This window comes from Felis catus, chromosome D1, assembly GCF_018350175.1.
Source record: "Felis catus isolate Fca126 chromosome D1, F.catus_Fca126_mat1.0, whole genome shotgun sequence".
Classification (NCBI taxonomy): domain Eukaryota; kingdom Metazoa; phylum Chordata; class Mammalia; order Carnivora; family Felidae; genus Felis; species Felis catus.
In genome coordinates this window covers 25750185-25770807 of record NC_058377.1, presented here as the reverse complement: position 1 = coordinate 25770807, position 20623 = coordinate 25750185, and the positions used below count along the sequence as shown (strand labels likewise).

General features: G+C 49.9%; 1 protein-coding gene and 1 long non-coding RNA gene across 4 annotated transcripts in view; one reads left to right on the top strand and one right to left on the bottom strand.

Moving 5' to 3' along the window:
* Window positions 1–19507, bottom strand: part of KCNJ5 (potassium inwardly rectifying channel subfamily J member 5) — a 29586-nt gene extending 10079 nt beyond the window's left edge. The window contains exons 1-2 of one of the 3 annotated variants that reach the window (XM_006936792.4): window positions 19244–19507; window positions 2558–2641 (exon numbers count right to left, since the gene is read on the bottom strand). The gene's annotated coding sequence lies outside the window, so the exon portion shown is untranslated. Of the gene's footprint in view, window positions 1–299; window positions 440–2557; window positions 2642–19243 lie in introns of those variants that run through there. The other 2 variants (XM_019811553.3, XM_045038520.1) reach the window with 2 other exon arrangements.
* LOC123380405 lies at window positions 481–5561 on the top strand. The gene is made up of 3 exons (XR_006586124.1): window positions 481–619; window positions 1567–1687; window positions 5158–5561. It is a non-coding gene; the product is annotated as an uncharacterized LOC123380405 (long non-coding RNA).
* Window positions 19508–20623: the final 1116 nt, after the last annotated feature.

Below are 20623 nucleotides of genomic sequence, written 5' to 3'. Positions count from 1 at the left end.
TCTCAAAATAAAAAAATAAACTTAAAAAAAAACAACTACTTTTAAGACTCTGCTGAAACTAGGAACGACCATGAGAATCTCTACAGTTAATAATCACAGCTTAAATTTCTGAGCATTCATGAACCAGGCCATGTGCTAAGAAATTTACATCCATTAGCTCATTTCTCACAACAAAGCTATTACAGGAACTGTTATTATTCTCCCAATTTTCAGGCAAGGACAATGAAACTCAGTTAAGTGGCTGTTAGGATTTGAATCTTGGTTTATTTAGCTCCAGCCTGGGGTCTCACAGGACTTACCATACAATGGCTTCTAGACATTGATGTTCTATGGCTCCTGCTTCAACTAATGAGCTGCCTATTCTGGAAAGTTCTATGAGCTTCTGATCCTGGGGGAATTCACCTCAGGAGATGCTGTTACTCAGCCCTTCACCTTTACAAGTAAACTTGTCTTGATTTCACAGGTGCTCCCCCCCATTCCGAGGAAGCAGGGTCCCTGGTAGCAAATCCCAGATGCATGTTCTATAAACCATGGAGGAAGAGTTCACCCATCACAAAAAAGTCAGATGATCCTGGCAGACCTTTTTCTCTGCTGCCTTGGTGGTTGCAGCAATTTCAAGGTAACCTTTAAAATATCACATTGAAGGGTCATCAGGAAGGCTGTTTGTCTCAGACATCCGTTGGCCATTTCCCATTCTGCAGAGGGCCACCTGCTCCCTGCTCCCTCACATGGCAGTTACAAAGATAAATGAAACCAGGAGCGAAATGCTTGGTGCTGCTTTGCAGAATCCCAAGCGTGATGTCACTCTGCCCCTTGGTAGGAGACTGTTTACTGACGACTCACTCAGAGATACCCAGAAACAATGAGAATTGCTGCTAATTCCAATGCCTTGTGTGCTCCTGGGGACTCCAGCTATTGGAACGCAGAGAAGGGTCTAATAGGAGGGCTGTCCATGGACTCCCCAAGCCACTGACTCTGGGCAAGGGCAGGTGCAGTGCTGGCAAGAATGAGTCACTGGCTAGGGCACCTGGGGAAGCACCTTCTCCTGCCCCAGCTCTTCCGGAGAAACAGCTTTTCTGCTGATTTTCTGCACTGTTTCCTTCTTTACTTTTAAACATACTTTTGTATGTTCTTGTAGGAGAAAGCCTTGCTCTGTACTAGAAACAGAGAAAGATTTTCTAGGACCCCTCAGTCAAGATCTGAGAATTCGTTGTGCTCAGCAGACAGGGAAAGGGTTTACTTGATATTGGCATCCATTCTCCAAGTGTACTAAAATCATCTGCCGGAATCATTTCTTGCTCAGCCCAGGTTGAGATCTGGGTTCTAGCCCAGCTTCCAAGAAACTTGTTCTGTGACCCAAGGAAAAACAGTGTTAACTTTCTTTGCCTCAGTTTACTCTGCTATGAACCCCAGATAATATTTTCCACCATTCCAGCTCTGGGGGCCATTATGGGGATCTAGGGAAAGACTACATGAAAACAAACAGAAGTGTGAATGTAAATATAGATCCACAAACGCTCCTTGAATTGAAATTTAATGCAATGTCCCATTAACCCCCACTTGAAGGATGAAGAAAGAGACACAGAGCATCTAAGTCAAGGACTGAAGGGCCCTGGTGGGCCATCTGCTGGGCAAGGCACCACGCTCACACGTATGGAACCTCTCCTACCCAGATTTCTTCCTAAGAGTAAGTGAAATGCCCATTCTAGAAATCTTGGCCTCCAATGCTATGGGCCCATAACATGAAAAGAATTTTTAGGGACGATGGAGATGAGCCTTTTGAATCAGATTTTCAAGATCTCATGCACCCATTCAGCAAGCGTTAGTGGAGGAACCAGTCCAGCTTTTGTGCTAAGAGCTGGAGAGTAAGTAGTGAATGAGGTGATACAGACCCAGCCTCCATGCCCTTTAGAGTCTAGCACTGCCCCCTTTGAACCCAGGGGTCTGGGCTGGGGAGAGGCTTTGGACTGGAGGAGGCAAGCCAATAAGAGAGCTGCTCTCTGCAGGACCAGGAAAGGCACTGACTTGAGCAAATCCCATTAAACCCCATCAGGCCTGGTGCCGCTACTCATCTGTAATCCTTTCCTGTGTCTGTGAGTAGGAAGCTGTGCCCAGACATGATTAAAACTCTTGGGAAAGACAGAGCCTGAAGTCCAGCAAAGTGGTGAAAACTCTTTGATATAAAAGCACAAACGGAGAAAGAATGAAAGGAGGCACAATCAAAGGAAGTTGTACTTAAAAAAAAATTTTTTTTTAACATTTATTTTTGAGAGACAAACAGAGTGCGAGTGGGGGAGGGGCAGAGAGAGGGAGAGACACAGAATCCGAAGCAGGCGCCAGGCTCCGAGCTGTCAACACAGAGCCCAATGCAGGACTCGAACTCACAAACTGTGAGTTTAGATGATGCCTGAGTGAATCTGACATTCTTTTAAAGGGGCCTCTGTATTAAGAATTCCCACCTCTCCCCCACCCCTCCCCCACTGGACACACACGGTAAACAAAGTCCTGTGTCATGGGGATGCTTTTTCTACAAAGTCAGGAGCCACGGACACAGTACCTTGATACAAGCTGCACTTGGAAGTCGGCAGGGTTTCCGGAAGGGAGCACTAGGCTGGGAGTCTTGTTTCAGACTGGTTCCCTACTGTGAAAAGGAGAAGAGCAGATATCCTTCACGATTTCTTCCTTTCTCTCTTACATATGCTGAGTCAGTGTCTTCCCGGAGATTTGAGATATGGGATGAGGCTGGAGGAGGGGTCATGAAGAACATACTCCTATTTCAGGCTAAATATTTGTATACTGTTCTACATGAATCCCTGTGGCTATTACTGAAATATGAAAATGCTCCAAATGGTTGATGAATAGGCTGTCCCAATGCTCTTGAGGACCTTCAAGATTAGCAGGGAGTAGGGGCCCTGGGTGGCTCAGTGGGTTAAGTGTCGACCTCAGCTCAGGTCATAATCTCAAGGTTCGTGGGTTCAAGCCCCACGTCGGGCTCTGTGCTGACCGCTCAGAGCCTGGGGCCTGCTTCAGATTCTGTGTCTACATCTCTCTTTGCCCCTGCCCCACTTGTGCTCTGTCTCTCTTTCTCTCAAAAATAAATAAACATCCAAAAAAAGAGAGAAAGATTAGCAGGGAGCATTAAAGGTGTTACCAATGGAGTATGTGCTGGGTATAGAGAAGGCACATGCAGGCGGGCAGAATTCTAAGATGCCCCCATTATTCCTGCCCCCCCCATAGAAACTCCCTGTAATTCCCCCAGATCTGGGGAAGGGATACTCTCTCCCGTGACATGCCACAGCTGACTTTAAGAAAGGGAGACCACCTGGGGTGAGCCAGACCTAATCAGGTAAGCCCGTAAAGGGCCTGGGGCTTTTTCTGAAGCAGAAGCTTAGAGGCATGGGCGGAATTAGATGAGAGGGAGAGGCTCTTGGCTAGCTGTGAACATGGAGGGGGCCAAGTGGCAAGGAAAGTAGTGACCTCTGGGAGCTGACAGCAGCCCCTGGTGACAGGCAGCAAAGAAACAGGGACCTCGGGGCGCCTGGGTGGCGCAGTCGGTTAAGCGTCCGGCTTCAGCCAGGTCACGATCTCGCGGTCCGTGAGTTCGAGCCCCGCGTCGGGCTCTGGGCTGATGGCTCAGAGCCTGGAGCCTGTTTCCGATTCTGTGTCTCCCTCTCTCTCTGCCCCTCCCCCGTTCATGCTCTGTCTCTCTCTGTCCCAAAAGTAAATAAACGTTGAAAAAAATTTTTTTTAAAAAAAAGAAACAGGGACCTCGGGGCGCCTGGGTGGCGCAGTCGGTTAAGCGTCCGGCTTCAGCCAGGTCACGATCTCACGGTCCGTGAGTTCGAGCCCCGCATCCGGCTCTGGGCTGATGGCTCGGAGCCTGGAGCCTGTTTCCGATTCTGTGTCTCCCTCTCTCTCTGCCCCTCCCCCGTTCATGCTCTGTCTCTCTCTGTCCCAAAAATAAATAAACGTTGAAAAAAAAAATTTTTTTTTTAAAAAGAAACAGGGACCTCGGTCCTAATAACCATCAAGAACTAAGTTCTGCCACAACCAGAGGAGCTTGAGTTCCAAAGGAGTGCATAGCTTGCTGACACGTGGATTTCAGTCTTCTTAGACTCAGAGCGAAGAACACAGTCATGTCATGCTTGGACCTCTTACTTAACCCTAAGCCTAAAACTGGCTGTTGTTTTAAGCCATTTAGTCTACAGTCGTTTGTTGTGCAGAAATAAATAAGACAAAACAAAACAAAACAAAAATAAACAAACCCAAAAAAACCCACTAACACAGACTAGAAGGGGGAACCAGGTAATAAGTCGTTAGGAAAGCTGACCCTGGCATCAGATTGCCCAGCTTCTGATCTCACCTGGAGCTGAGGGACTTTGGGGGAAGTTACTGCTCTGAGCCTCAGTTACTTTTTCTGCAAAATGGGGATGATGAGGGGACCAACCAGGGAGGGCTGCCGTGAAGACTGAATGAAGGTTGAGGCCAGTACTTATTTTCCATCCAGGGTAGAGTTGTGGGGGTGGGGCAGGAGGGCTTCAAGCAATTCAGGAGAAGAAAGAGCCAACAGCCCCTAGTGTCTACTGGGTGTCAGCATCATGCTTCCAGCAGCTTCTTTCACTCCACAGGGAGCACGGTCTTTATTTTCCAAAGAGGGACACTGGGGGGGAGCGTGAATAACTTGCCCAGTCACACAGCAACTGTGGAGAAGCTCTCTAGAACCCACAGTAGTTGTGCTGGATGAGTCATTGCTGCTTGGAAAGGAGCTCTGACCTCGCTCTGGTCTCTCTGGGGTCCCCAAGCGGCTGGGCCTGAAGAACTTTCTAAGAATTCTCTCGCCCATGGCCCTTGCACGTAGACGCAGAGGCTGTTCTGGGGCTCAGATATGGGTGGCTCACTCTTCTGCTCCTCTCTTCCTGGGTCCCGATGAGCTGCCCTCCTGGGGCAAGAGCGGGACGAAGAGGGGGAGGGAAGGTGGCCAGGACAGGGGAGCCCCAAGCACGAGCATGGCGGGGATCTGGGAATCCCTAGAGGGGGGCCCTGGAGCATGGGGTCGGGGTCCCCTGGCGTGTCCAGCATGACCCCGGCCACTCTCCCGTTGCTGGTCTCTTGGAATGAGACGCAGGGGGCTTTCCATGACCCTTCTTTTCTCAGCAGGCTGCCAGAGGACAAAAGGTTGGAAACTGCAGTCCTGGCCTCTGCCTTTATAGCTCCCTCGGGGCCACCCCGGCCTGCCCTTCCTGACCGACGCACAAGCAGCTGGAGAAGCTCGGGGGGCAAGGGAGAGCAAGACCGGCCCTGTCCCCTGGATGGGTGGGGCTGGCCCAAGAAATCCATGTCTGAGCCCTGCTTCCCCAAGGAGGGGGTCCCCCAGAGCCTGTGTCCAAACCACACTGATGGGCTGGCTGCTGCCAAGGGGCCAGTCCCGCTCTCCCAGCTTTCAAAATTACCATCCTTAAAAAAAAAAAAAAGAGGGGCGCCTGGGTGGCGCAGTCGGTTAAGCGTCCGACTTCAGCCAGGTCACGATCTCACGGTCTGTGAGTTCGAGCCCCGCGCCGGGCTCTGGGTTGATGGCTCAGAGCCTGGAGCCTGTTTCCGATTCTGTGTCTCCCTCTCTCTCTGCCCCTCCCCCGTTCATGCTCTGTCTCTCTCTGTCCCAAAAATAATAAATAAACGTTGAAAAAAAAAAAAAGAAAGAAAAACTTCAGCGCATTCTGTGGTTTAATGGCAAAAGAGCACAGTAGTAATACATCTTTAAAAACCCATCAGGTATTTTATTTTAAAGTGCAATCATTTTGCAGTTATTTGTTCTTGTTCACTTAGATGGAAACCTATTCTTTAATTTAGTGTGTTATGGTTTTATTTTTTGAACCTAAGTTCAAAACGATCTGGGTGATAGCACGTGTGAGACTAGGCGTACAAGTCCATCGAAAACTGTAATGCACAGATTCAGTCATTCATCCAATCCGTGAGACCTCCACTGACCCCCCCTGCAGGCTTTAACTGTGCTGGGCCCTGGGGGTAGGAGGAGGTAGAAGAGCACTTTACCATCTTTCTTGTGCTTTCTAGTCCCAGAGATCTTGTTAAAATGCAGATTCTGATTCTGATTCGGCTGGTCTGGGGCTCCCAGAGTCTGCATTTTATCAACGAGCTTCCAGTCATGTTAACGCTGCTGATCCTCTCTTTTTTTAAAAAAAACTTTTTTTAATGTTTATTTTATTTTTGAGAGAGAGAGAGACAGACAGAGTGTCAGCGGGGGAAGGACAAAGAGAGGGGAAACAGAATCCGATGCAGGCTCCAGGTTCTGAGCTGTCAGCACAGAGCCCGGCATGGGGCTGGAACTCATGAACCGTGAGATCATGACCTGAGCTGAAGTTGGACGCTTAACTGACTGAGCCACCCAGGCGCCCCTCTCTCTCTCTTTTTTTTAATGTTTATTTATTTTGAGAGAGAGAGAGAGAGAGAGAGAGAGAGAGAGGGCACGTGAGCGAGGGTCAGAGAGAGTGAGAGAGAGTGAGAATTCCAAGCAAAGCTCCATGCTGTCAGCGCAGAGCCCGACTCACGGCTTGATCTCAGGAACCCTGAGATCCTAACCTAAGCGGGTATCCAGAGTCCCTTGCTCTTGGGTGGTCGCTTCCCCAGCTGAGCCACCCATGCGCCCCCTGCTGGTCCTCTTGGAGTTGCAAGACTTCCCTGCAGGTGCGCATTGTAATCAGCCCGGAGCTGGACACCAGGCTGATGCCTACGTCCCGCCCCCAGAGAACCTGACCCCAGGGGATTCTAACAGCAACCAAGATCGAGGACCACTAGTGTCTTTTCTGCCCTCTAGGAGTCACGGCCTGCTGGGGAACACATGGCAAACAGTCAGGGTAGCAGAGAGTGATGGCCAGACCAAGAGACAGGTCTTAATTTGGCTTGGCCAAGGTGAGTGAGGAAGGGCCAGGAACGACTTGGTGAGGAAGGTACCCAGCGAGTGAGGTGGAGTGAGCCTGCTCGCCATGAGACACTGGTGGGCTAAGCACCTGTCATGAGCCATCTCTGTGCCAGGTGATGTTTACACACTGTCTCATTTAATATTCAAATAGATCTATTAAGCCTGCCTTAATTTACAGATGATTTAGTAACTTGCTGAATGTCACTGAGCTATTAAGTGGCTGGACCGCATGTGTCTGATTCTAAAACCTCTAAAAGCGGCTGCCGCTGCCTCTGAGGTTACTCGGCCTCGGCCCTCGGGGTTTGACCAGGCTCTCAGTGGCTCTGAGCCTCAGGGGGGACCCGACCCTGAAATATCTGGCCCAGGAGACTGCCAGACGGACACGCGCCTGGTCTGTGCCATGCAACCGCTTCAGGATCTGCTGCTGGGCAGCCCCACGTCCCCAGGCTGCCCGGAGCCGCCTTCCTTTTTCCCCCGAGGGGACTGTACCTTCCATCCACCCTCCTACTTGCCCTCAGAGGCCCCCTGCTCAGGCTTACAGCTGCTCCTTGACTTTTTCTAACAACGGCAACACTTGCCCCCACAGGTCCCTAACTGTTCCAAAGAGACGGGGGGGGGGGGGGGTCCGTGTGTCCCAGCTGACACCTGTTCAGGTATAATCACCGAGCGCCCCTTCCACTCCCAGAAATGTCAGGGTTTGCACAACATGGCCCCATACAGGGAAGACACAACTTCCCGGCAGTCACCGATTCCTCTAAGAGTAAGTCTCCTGCCTCTAAGGTGTGTCTATTTCTGCCAGGAGTGGGGTGAATACCTTGCCATTCCTGAATTTCTTAGCTGAGTGGGGCGTGCAGCCTGCGGTAACCAGAACCCATGAGGCTGGTGCCAGACTCTGCGGCCCACGGAGCTCAGTGAGCGGAGGTGCTCGGCTGAATTCTTTCCGCGCTCACTGGCCACGTACAGATAATATACTTTCTGCCATTTTGCATTTGAATAGAAGCTCTCTTTAGGCCTTCACTTTCATGTTTTTGATAGAGACAAGATTTTAAAAGATTTAATTCTCTTTATCCTGGGAAAAGCAATTATATGAATACATAAGTGCAACCAAAACTTGCTCTGGGTTTCGGGAGCACAATACGGAGCGGTGGGGAGTGAGGTGAGGACACACACACAATCCTAACGGGAACAATTGTTATTCAGCCGCTGCTGGTTGTTACCATGCCAGACTGTGGAGCTGGTGCCGTAAGACCTTCCTCTTTCTTTTTCCAGAAAAGCAAGAGATGAAGACTTTTTTTTTTTAGATGAAGACTTTTAAACAGGGATTTTTTTTTTCAACGTTGACAATGAATTCAACCATTTTTGAAACAGCAAGCTAACCAAAGAAAATAGATCCGTGAGTCAGATTCAGTCTGTCAGCTGCCAATTTATACTCCTGGGCTCCTGAGTCGGAGAGAGGCTTTTTCCTCACATGGGCGCGTTGGATTGTACTTTGAGTTATGCTGAGCATGGTGTTAAGAGTTGTGGTGGCACCAGAAAATTCTCCCTAACAGGTCTTCTGTGAACATGGCCTGTCAGCCCTCGGTACACGGGAAGCCAGAAGGCCCATCTGGGACTCCCATCACAGCAAGGAGAGGGGTAAATGGGTTGTCCTTCCCTGCCCACTGGTCCGGTTCCTATGGTCCTAACAAGCCCTGTCTCCTCACCGACAGCCTTGTCCTCCCCAGTCTCCTCCATTGTGCAGGCAACTGTCGCGACCCCTCCGCCTTCCTACAGTGAATCTTCTGTCTAGCTGCCTTTCCCTCTCCGACTGCACCCTTTGCAAGTACGCCGTCACGAGCAGAATCTTGGACAAGCATCGCAGCCGCCATCTCAGTCACGGTGGACGTGGTTCTCAGTGGGGAGAAAGTTCTATAATGTCTATAAATGCCTCAGAGAAGGTGGAGGGAGCTCCCTCTCCAGAGGGGGGCTGTAGGGACAGGAGCATGGGGCAGGTCAGCCCCCAAGCTCGTTTCTGGCTCCCAGGTGATGGATGCTGATCACCAGCGATGACAGAACCCTAGAACAATGGGACTGCGAGGCTCTGACGCGGGTAGGGCTCGACCACCTGTGCTGGTCTTAGGCCCAGGCTGCTCCTCGCTCTCGTGGGCCCGCAAGGGCTTGGGGAACGCCTACTGTTGGTTCTGCTCCGAGCAGAGTGCCCAGTAAAGGGGGTTCTGCCAAGATCTGCCATTGCCAAAGTGAACTTGGGCACCCCTCTCTCTGGAGTGCAGAGGTCTCCCATGGCTTTGTGGGTGGGTGGGGGCTGCATGTGGAAGGAGCAGAGTGAAGGGCTTTCACTGAAACACGGAGCCAGGGACAATGTGGTGGGAGGAACCGCCTGTGTCAGGACACTTCATCACTGCGGATGTTCTGGCACGCCATGTTCCTGATAGCTCGGCTGCCAAGGCCACTGCGAGGGAGCCGCTGTGGAAGGCAGGTGAGGAGGCCTCAGACGACGAGGGCCCCGCCCCCCCACCTCCCGACGGCATCGGCCTGGCTCAGGCTGCCCCTTCCTGGAGAGCGGTCACAGACTCACACATCTCCCCCTGCCCAGGCATCCCAGGCCTCCATCCTGGGGCAGCCTCTCTCCCTTCCAAGGAAGGGGAGCCCTTGAATCTGGCCCCTCGGCACGAGTGTGATTATTATCTAGAGCCAAGTCAAGGTCTGAGGCTGCTCCTAGAATAACTCAGCTGTGCCTCGTTTCCACTCAGAGCATCTATTCTGTCTGCGCCCCACCTTCCCTCCGCCCTTTCCACTCGTTCTGCTATCGTTTAAAACATGTGCTGGATTTATTTCCTGTAGCTGGTGACGCTGACTTCTTGTTTTTCTTCGCAGAACAGCCATCGAAGTGAAATGTGCATGCGTATGCTACTCCGAATAGGTGTCTTGTGTAAATCAGCTCACTTAACCATCCCAACAACATTTTAGAGCGAAGGACTGTGTCTGTTAGACAAACAAGGAGACTGAGAGTCAGAGAAGGTAAAGAAGTTGCCGATGGTCACGTGGCTCCTAAACAGCAGAACCCGGTTTTGAACTGACCGTGGCCGAATTGCAGAGCTGGTGCTCTCCTGCTCCCCCACGTGAAGCCCATCCAAGTCCAGAGCACTAAACAGAGTGCGATCTTGGTTCTGAATTATAATCCTGACTTTCCTGGCCGCATATCTGGCTCTGAATTACACATTACTGCATAGCTCCCTATCTGGGGTCTCTTTCCTATGTAAGAAATGGAAATATCCAAGGGAATCATAATGGTAATGAAATAGCTGCCATTGTTTCAGGGAAATTCTACACCACCAGATAATAGTATAATATACTTCGTTCCCTAACCTGAATTGTTACAGGCTAAGAGCAGGCAAGAAGTTATGAAATAATACCAGTATTATCGGTATATGTCATCAGGATGGAATAATAATAGTAATTGGCATCTCTGTTGGGGGTCTCTCAGAACTCTTGGATTGGCTCATGAGAATCCTATAATATTAATCTCACTTGCTAGTTGCATAGTTGTGGCTTACACAGGGCACACAACTGCTGGCTAACTCCCTCCCAAGATGATGACACTGTAGACACAGCAACACTGAGTGTGAAGTTTTATGTCGTATAAACACTGAAAAACGTAACAAAGGCTTAACAGGTGGCTTTGACTTCTGGCTGCACTTCTGGTGAAGGGGGCCAGTCAATGCCACAAGGGGCACCAGAAGGTTGAGTCTGGGGCCTTCGGAGCCGTGGGCAGCCCAGACAAGGGAAGATAATTAGCTGTCTTTCAAACTGCATCTTTGGAGACTTCGGCACCAACATTCTAAGGAAGTAATAAAAACTTGTGCGTTATTTTATGGTATCTGGAGAGAAACATGTGCTCTATGAGAAGTGCTGTGGACTAATCCCCTGTTACTTGTCATTAAAGAAACAAAAATACTGACACTTCACCATAGAGATAAAAAGCAAGGAGAGGAGGATTAAAGGGTGTTTCACTCAAGGTTTTGTTTTGTTTTGTTTTGTTTTGTTTTGTTTTGTTTTGTTTTTTTGGAAGACACAGTTCTTGTCCGAAACGGGAGCAGGCAGATCTGGCACTTGCTGGTGGAGTTCAATTCTTTGGAGAAAATACAGAGACAAAAAGATCATTTTGATGGTATTGAGAAGGTTTCCTTGAGTAGATTTGAGTCCAAATACACCTGGCAATTTTTAAAAGGGCAATATTCTGCCTATTTCAAGGTATGGAATATAGATTTGAAAGTCTTAATCACGGTGTGAGTACTTTTCAAGCAATTGAACATTTCATATGTCCCTAATTATCGAGCAGTGCCTCTATGGAGCAGGCCTGGAAGCCTGTGACTGAGGTTCCCAACTCGCTTGGCCCTCATTTGCTTAAGATGGAATATCTCATTGCCTTTCTCGGCAGGCTGCTGTGGGCCACTCGAGGGGCCCTTCGGTCTATTTTTCCTAATACTTAGCCGTGGCTTACCGGCCACAATGCAGATTCACCCACCCAGCCCCCTGCAGATGATGTATGAAAAATCATGAATAAAAGGGCATGAAAATCAAATTAATTCATTTTCCATTTCCCCCACATTTGTATCTGTCTATCCAGTACTTTTCCTTTTTAAGCCTGCTGTCCCTTTGAAAGCGAGCAGCACGGTCATAATACATTCTCCTCATCGTAACCCTGCACTGTATGCATTCTGCATTAAATAATAAAGGAGATTAATAATTAAATCAAAATGAAAAACCACTTGTTTCCTGTCTACAGCCCAAGGGACAGATTTCCTGGGCTGGTGCCAATTTATCAATGATGATTAGAGACTAGGAGGCAGGAGAGGTGCAGAGAAGACAACCACGAGAAAGAGTCATGTGAATATGAACGTACTGATGTACGAGGGAAAAAGAAGGGACGATGATGACGGGTAAGTGAATGGGGAGAAAAGACCAGAGAAACAGTATGACAGGTAAAATCCCAAAAATTATAGTTGAAACCTACTGGGGGCTCACCATACCCCACATTGGACTCTAAATGCTTTACATGTGTTAACTCGTAATCATTTCAGAACAGGTGTGAGATAGATACTGTTTCCCCCATTTTACAGATGAAGAAACTGAGGCACAAGGCAGGGTAAGCCAACTGCCCCAAAGCTAGTGTTTGTGTGGACTGAAACCCAGGCTAACTGGCTCTAGGCTCATTCTCAGAGTCCAAGGACAAAAAACAGGGAATGCCCCAAATGCAAGGAATGACAAATATTAAGGGAGAATAGACAGGAGAAGTCAGCGAGAATATGACAAAGATAAAAGCCTAAGAATAAAAGACTTGAGAGTGAAAGTAGGTTAAGAAACAAAGGATGAAAAGACAAAACACAGTGAAAGTGAATACAGGCAAGAAGAAGAAAAGAAAGAACAGAGATGATCAATCAAGGGGAATAAGTCATCAAGTGCTTATTGTCTGATGCTTTTCCTTTGCTATCTTGTTTTTCCATGCCATGTCAAGGTAGGTGTTACTATACCCATTTTACAGAAGGCAAAGTGAAGGTCTGAGAAGTGATATACACAAGGTCACACAGTTGGTTTATGGGAGATCAGACATTTTGTTGATTACAAAATATCAATGAGGGGCACCTGGGTGGCTCAGTCAGTTAAGCGCCTTCCTCTTGGTTTCAGCTTAAGTCACAATCTCACAGTTCCTTGAGTTTGAGCCCTGTGTCGGGCTCTGTGCTGACAGCACAGAGCCTGCTTGGGATTCTGTCTCTCCCTCTCTCTGCCCCTCCCTCGCTCTCCTTTCTCTCTGTCTCTCTCAAATAAACTTTTAAAAAAAGTGTCAATGAAAGACATTAAGGAATATCTAAATAAGGAAGAAATATACTGTGTTCATAGACTGGAAGACTCAATAACAGTAAAGATGTCAATCCTCCCCAGACTGATGTGCAGGCTTAATGCAATTCCTATCAAAATCCCACCAGATTTTTCATAGGTAGAGAGATTATGCTAAAATTTCATTGGAAGTTAAAGGAACTAGACTATTCTTGTAAAACAGTTTGAAAAAGAATAAAGTGGAAGAAATCAGTCTAGTGCATTTTAAAACTTATTGTCTAGCTAAGTGATCAAGTCTAAGTGGAACCGGAGGAGAGACAGACACATAGATCAATAGAACAGAACCCGGAACCCAGAAATAGACCTTCACAAATATACCCCACTGGTTTTTGACAAAAGCACAAACCGGATTCAATGGAGGAAAGACTGTCTTTACAACAAATGGTATCAGAACAATAGCCACAGACAGAAAGATGAACGTGACTGAGTCTCAGACCTTATACAGAAAGTAACTCAAAATGAATCACGCACAAAGTATAAACGAGACAGCTGTACAACTTTTAGGAAACAAAAGAAAACCTGCGGAAACCTTCAAGATCTACAGCAGGCAGAGAATTCTTCGACTTGACACCGAAAACCTCATCCATAAAAGGAAACACCTATAAATGGGACCTTGTCGGAATTAAAAAGTTTACGTCTTGCTGAAAAAGACCTTGTTAAGATGAAAAGACACGCTCCAGAGTAGGAGAAAATGTTTGCAAACCATGTATATGGCAAGGGTTAGTACCTGGCATGCATACAGGACTCTCGAGATCCAACAGTAAAGCAAACAATCTAATTAGAAAATGGGTCTAAGACACGAAAGGACATTTTCCTAAAGAGAACATATGGGGAGCAAACAAACACATGAAGAGATGGCCAATATCATTAGCCATTAGGGAAATGCAAAACCACAGTGAGATATCATCGCACACCTATGAGGATGGCTAAAATAAAAAATAGTGACACCACCACATAGTGGCAAGGATGTGGAGAAAACGGATCACTCCTACACTGTGGATGGGAATGTAAAATGGTACAGCCACTATGGAAAACAATTTGACAGTTTCTTGAAAAACTAAACATATAATTACCATGTGAACCATCAATTGCACTTCTGGGCACTTATCCCAAAGAAATGTAAACTTATGTTCATGCAAAAACCTGTATACAAATATTTATAGCAGCTTTATTCATAATAGCCTCAAACTGGAAACAACCCAGATATCCTTCGAGGGGTGAATGTTTGAATGACTTCCACATCCACACTGAGATATGACACAGCCCATATACTCATGCACACACACACACACACACACACACACACACACATATCCCTGGATCAATCTCCAGAGAATTATACTGATTGAAAAGCCAAAAGGTAGGGTCACCTGGGTGGCTCAGTTGGTCAAGCATCTGACTTCGGCTCAGGTCATGATCTCGCAGTTCATGGGTTCAAGTCCAGAATCAGGCGCCCTGCTGTCAGGGCAGAGCCTGCTTCAGATCCTCTGTCCTCCTCTCTCTCTGCCCCTCCCCCTCTCATGCTCTAGTGCTCTCTGTCTCTTTCTCTCTCAAAAATAAATAAACATTAAAAAATATTTTAAAAAAGAAAAACCAAACGGCTATATACCGTATGACTAAATTCATATAACATTCTTGAGGTGATAAAAACTAGAAATGAGGGCAAGTTAATGGCTGCCAGGGGGTGAGGAAGAGGTGGGACCAGAGGGAAGTAGGCGTGGCTATAAAAAGGGGCAGCATGAGAGATCTTGGCTGTGAGGGAAATGTTGTTTTGTTGAGTGAACATTTAAGGTAAAGATTCAGGGGGAATCTGAATGGATGAGAAGAAGGACCAGTGCAAGTGCAAGCCCCGCCCCTCCCCACCCTGCCCCCCTCCAGGTCAGTCTCAGGGCCTCTGGAACTGGGCTCCTTCCTTGGGCTCCCTCCTCTCTTCCACCTCACTGAATTTTTGAGCCCCCTTGGAAAGCTTTCCTGCTTCTCCCTGGCCTTTCCTCTGCCCTTTTGCCTCACTGTGATGGCTCTTAGCTCTGATGCCGCGAGGTATTCGTGGACACGTCTGCTTTCCTCGGGTAGTCAACAGAGAGAACTCCAAGGTCGGGCAGGCAGGGTGTGTCAATGACCCAATCTTGTAGCGAAGGTTTCTACACAGGGTCTGGCCTGTGGTAGGAGCTCCATACACATTTTTATTTTTATATCTTTATTATATTTTTAAGTTTATTTATTTAGTTTAAGAGAAACAGAGACAGAGTGAGCAGGGGAAGGGCAGAGAGAGAGAGAAAGAGAGAGAGAGAGAGAGAAAAAAATCCCAAGCAGGCTCCGCACTGTCAGCACAGAGCCCTACATGGGGCTCAAACTCACGAAACCGCGAGATCATGACCTGAGCCGAAACCAAGAGTGGGACGCTTCACCGACTGAGATACCCAGGGGCCCCTCCATATGCATTTTTAAAGGAATACGTGAGTGACATTTAAGTTCGTCCAATAAAGGACACTTTCCAAAGTGACTCAGGCACCCTGACTGGCGCTGTAAGGCCTACATACCTTACTGTCCAGTGGGGTTGCTCTGTGATAGTCCAGGTTAGCTGACTGGCATAACTTTGGTTCGTAAGGGGCTCGTATAAACCTGGGCACCTGTGGGGTCTGTTATCGCTGCTGGATGGCCAGCTTCCTGGAAAGGAGGCGGGACCTAGTCTCTGTTGCTCTTATGACTCTCCTCCTGGACAGACTCTGGGCATCCAGTGCTCAACAGCACGATCTTGGGAGGGACAGACTCGGAGGGCAAAACACACAGGACACGGGTTCAACCCCCTGATGGTACTTCTCTGCCCTACTTCCTCACTGTTCGTTTTGAGCAGCAAGAAATAATGTAGGAAGATGGCATTAGGGCCTACCTCATATTACAGGAAGAAGCCTGAGATGTGGGACAGGACAAAGAGGCGGACAGCACACCCAGCCTCAAACAACCAAGTTTGAGGATGAGAGTTTGGGGAGAATGAGAGTTTGAAAGCTCTTCATGGGCTCTCCTTCCCTCCTTCTGCATTTATTTCTCCACCCCCGGCCACCAGCCTCTCTGGCCGCCATATGGGTTGACCCTCGGTGACCCGGAAGCGCTGTTGCCACCTGACCAACTGGTCGGGTTATCCCTGACCTTTGCCCCTCAGCGTGCTCTGGCCTGGAATGATAACGGAGCTTAACATTTGCGCACCAGCCAGGATCTCCAGGGTCATGTGTTAAAGGTTTGGCTCTGACATTTAAGTTAACACGGTTTTTGGCAAGGCTTGCTGCCATCCGGGGCTCTGTTGACTAGAATAGCTCACTTATCAGAATGTCAAGGTAGGAGGAACTAGATAAGCTTGCTGCACTGGCAGGGACATGGCCCCGTTCCTCAGCAGCCAGGGTCTCAGGAAGGGGGAGCCGTCCCCTCCGTTTCCAAATAATCCCAGAGAAAGCCACCCACAAGTCTCTTAGAGAAATACATTCAGGTGGTTTTGTTTGTTTGTTTGTTTGTTTCAAATGCCTCACTACACTCCTTTGTGTTTGATCTCCCATGCTTCTTATCTTTTCTTTAGGAAAAAGAGAAAAATTCCTCCATGGCTGACAGCTATCTCGGGAGACATCTGATGATGGCCCCTCTCTTAGAAACGCTGCCAGCTCTCAATGGCCTGCCTGTAGCTCAGACACAGTGAAAATTTGAATCTAAACATGGCTCCTTCAAACCACCGAATGGACTCCTCCTTTCTCCCCAGGGTACTCCCACCCCCAGCCAAAATAATCAGTATTGCCCAGAAAATGCAAGATTTTGCTCTCATGCTCCGACGTGGAAGGCATAACCCTGCCCGAAGGACCACGTTCCAAGGCTCTCAAAGGTTAATTGTTCCTGGCACATGCTAAGTGATCAAATAAATGCTTGTTGAACTGATTTAAAAACAAGAAGCTGAAGTAGATGCCATTTTCAAGTACGTGAGCGCCCAGCACACCTATTTGTGGCTTTGCCCACAGAAGGCATGGGGAACTAGGTCACTTTCAGAGCAAATGCTAAGTGGAGAATGGACGATCTGGTTGTCTCTTCCCTGCTGTGGGGTTAACTCCATCACAGGGGACTACGGCAGTGTTGGAGTCTCCTGAATTTCTGGACAGGAAACCCCGGCAGGCATTTGCAGGAAGCCCCAAAGGGATGCTGTCACTCAGCCGGCCGGGGACACTGGGGCAGAGAGAATGTCTGTGACAGAGCCATGCTGATGTTTCCACAGTGGGAGAGCTGGGCTCTGCTCAGCATGTGCCCGCGGACTCAGGGGTGCCCATGTTGGGGAATCCCGCTGAGATCTGCCTGCATCCCCAGAGAAGGCAGCAGAGTTTTCGGACCAGCCCCTTCTCTTTGCTCACGCTTATCGCTTATCCTGTCCCCACTGCTTGCTGGATGGAGTTAGTTCATTCATCCCGTGTCTAATGCAGGCGTGCTACTTCAGTAAGACATGTTGCCTGCGAGGAGTACTGGCAGACTGTAGTGGCTTTTGGAGAGGACAGAAGTCTGTGTGAGTGGTCCCCTTTCAGCCAGAGAGCTAGATAGTGTATCTAGAACACGGCTCGGGGAGATAGGGAGGACTGTGGAATGTGCAGACACGCTCTCTATGTGATGTTTCCCCCTTCGGTGGTGACCCTGGTGCTGTTCTGATAATTTAGGCTGCTGTAATAACATATTATCAATCTCATAATTGATATGCAGAGCCTGACAAGTAATAAACACATAACAAATGGCCCAACATACTCCTTCCAAGGTAAAAAAAGGTTGTCTTTTTCCAGCCTCGGGCTGTAAGTCTCTACTCTGTGAACTCCGTTTCAGATTGTCTGGGTCCAGGATGGTACAGGGGATGGGAAGAGGTGAGAAGGGGAAAGTAGGAGAAACAGCCGATGGAAGAAGAGACAACCCCATCGCATACACAAAATGCCCAGTGTCACGTAGTCAGCGTTCAATAAATGACAATTCCTTAATATTACAGCCAAGAAGCATGCACCCTGAGTGCGTGAGGCCATCTAGGGTCAGATCAATAGTTTAAAATCCCAGGCAAGGTGACAAAGCTTTTCGTGCCAGAGCCCAAACGAAGGCCTCCTCCCCCTAACTTCCACACCATCCACACCCTGCTTGGTTCTTCCACCAGATTCTAGGGCGCCCCAGAGCCTCATCAGCCAGCTGACAGGATTTACACCCGGCTTTGAGGAAAAGGTACGGATTGGGAAGGCCAGCGTACCTTTCGGGGTTACTGTTTAATAGTGGAAAGAGTCTGGCTTTGAAGTCGGAGGACAAGGGTTTAGGGGATAATAGCTCTGCCATTATTCCCGCTCAGAACTCTAAAGCTGTGGTCTCATCTGTAAAGCCGGCAAATGACCTCCACCCCGCGGGACAGGCATCCAGATGAACTCATGTGAATGTGTCTGGCTCAGTACTTGGTTCCATAAATATTAGCTTTTTTTTTCACTCCTTCTCTCCCACTGGGAAAAGTGCTTTGTGAACCAGAAAGCCCTATGATGTGGTTAGCTTAGCGGTGAGAAAAAGGTACATTTTGGAGTCAGGCCCAGGTGAGAATCTCACTTGTGAGCTGGGTACCTCCCGCGAGTTACACAGCCCCACGTAGCTGCAGCTTCTCAGCCGGAGAAGGCAGATGTGAATATTGGTTCCATTAAAAGGATCAAAAGAGAGCAAAGCGCTTGGCCCATTCTGACACACAGCAAACAGTCATGTGCCTGTTGATCTTCTGGTGTTCCAGAGGGCTCTCAGAACAGGTGCTGGGCTAGCCTTCCCCGACCTGGTGTTTAGGGTAGGCCCTGGAACTTTGGGGACCAGACCTGGTCCCAGGAGCCATCCCTGCCAGCTTCCAGGAAGTGACCAGGCGGCAAGGAAGGCAGAAAGAGCAAGGAAGGCCACGTTTCCAATGTGGCCAGACTTAAAAGAAAGCAAGAGTCAGCTGAGAGTCAAAAGCTGAGGGAGCTGGCCGCCTCCCCCCAGTCCTCTACACCCGGGTATGAAGGCAGAACCCTCACCCCGGGGAGGGGGTGGGGGGGTAGATGATGCCCCCACCCTGCCTTGGCTTCTCATTCCACTGCAGGGGGGGGGGTTTGGGGACCCTCCCCCTCCCCCTCCCCAGGTAACCCTGTTGCAGCACCTGCACTGAGATGTTTACAACCCTCTGAAGACTGAACTCCCAATGCCTGGGGCACCTGCCGGCTCTGGGGAGCTCGGATTTCCTGGTTGAACTTTAAACCGGCCCTCAGCCCTCCACTGTCCCCATGGGCTCCCAAAGTGGCAGATGCCTGGCAAAAGCTAACTGCCAGGGGCAAGGGGCACCTTGAGGGTACCCATCCCGCCTTCCAGAACCAGTGGCGGGGGTTAAAAATGCAGAAGGAAAAGAAGGCAACTTACTTGTTGAGATGGGAGCTTCCAAGTCCCACTGATGCTAACTTCTGGGTGCAGGGGCGCTCAGGGCCCTCGCGGGGACTCTCCAGCCCCAGCCATTACCACAGCCTCGGAGTCCGCCTAGAGCTTCTCCCTGGCGTGGGGTCCTGTGGCCAGAGGCTAAGCCATCCTGTCTGTCCCTTCCCGCGCCAGCCCCTCAGTCACTCCCTTCCTCCGGCAGCCCAGCCGGAGGCTCTGCTCACGCTCTCGCTCTCTCGCGCGCGCTCCCCCCTCCCCTCCGTCTCTCCCCCCTCTCCTACCTCCGCCCGCTTCTCTCCCCCGCTTCTCCTCCCCTTCTGCCCCAGGACGGAGGACTCTGTGTAACATTGTGTAATAACCGACTTAAAGGGCCCCGGGCAAAGGCGGGAGGGGCGGGAGGGTGGGGCGGGGTTCCCGGGCGGCCCGGGGCGCAGCGGTTCTGAATGAATCGGATCTGGGAGGTGCGGAGAACACCCGAGGAGAGGGGGCGGGCAGCTGTCCCCTCCCTCGCGCCCCCTCCCTGCCGCGTCCGGGCTGGTGGTACTGGGGGTGCTTCTGGCCGTGCAGAGAGGCAAAGGATGGAGATCTTGTGCAAGCCTGTGTGTGTGTGTGTGTGTGTGTGTGTGCGCGCGCGCGCCCTCCCGCGTGTGCATGTGCGTGAGCTAGCCTGCATGTGCATGTGTGAGCGCCGCGTGTGCCTGTGTGTGAGCGCGCCTGTGCGTGTGTGTGAGCGCGCGCGTGCTGAGTGGGTGCGGTGGAGCAGAGGAAAGGAAGAAACTAGAAGGGCAGAAATCTTGGATCAGAGCCCCGGACGGGCTGCTCAGCCACCTCGCTGCTGTTGCTTCCTCGCCCTCCCGCTCCTGTGGGCGCAGTGAGGGCAGTGGTCCCGTCCAGAGACAGGAAACAGGTCTGCTCTGATCCCAGGGCTCTCTGCTCACCGTCTAACCGGCCTTTCCCGGGACATGTGACCTGGGCCTGGGTAGGGATAGCGGGAAAGGGGAAATGCTCCCTCTGCTCAGAGAAGTCTCCCACCGACTTAGAGCCCAAGCTGAATGCACACCTAGGCCGAGCAGAGCCACTGCCTGCCCTTTGGGGTTTCTCCCTGCCTAGAGGGCTGATTGCATGCGTTTATTCTTTAATTAGTGGGAGCTGCAGGAAAGGCAACTGCAGATGGGCCATCCCCTGCAGAGAGGCCTGCTGTCTGGGGAGGCGCCGGCAGGCTTCTCTGAGGACCGTCCATTCAGGGCAGCCCAGCCTATGGGGTTCGGCACACCTGCTCCAGGCCCTGAGCGTGTCTCCTCTCTGCCAGCAGGCACACTTGATCAAGGGTGTGAGACCGGTGTCCATGAGACTGTAGGCTCTGCTGGG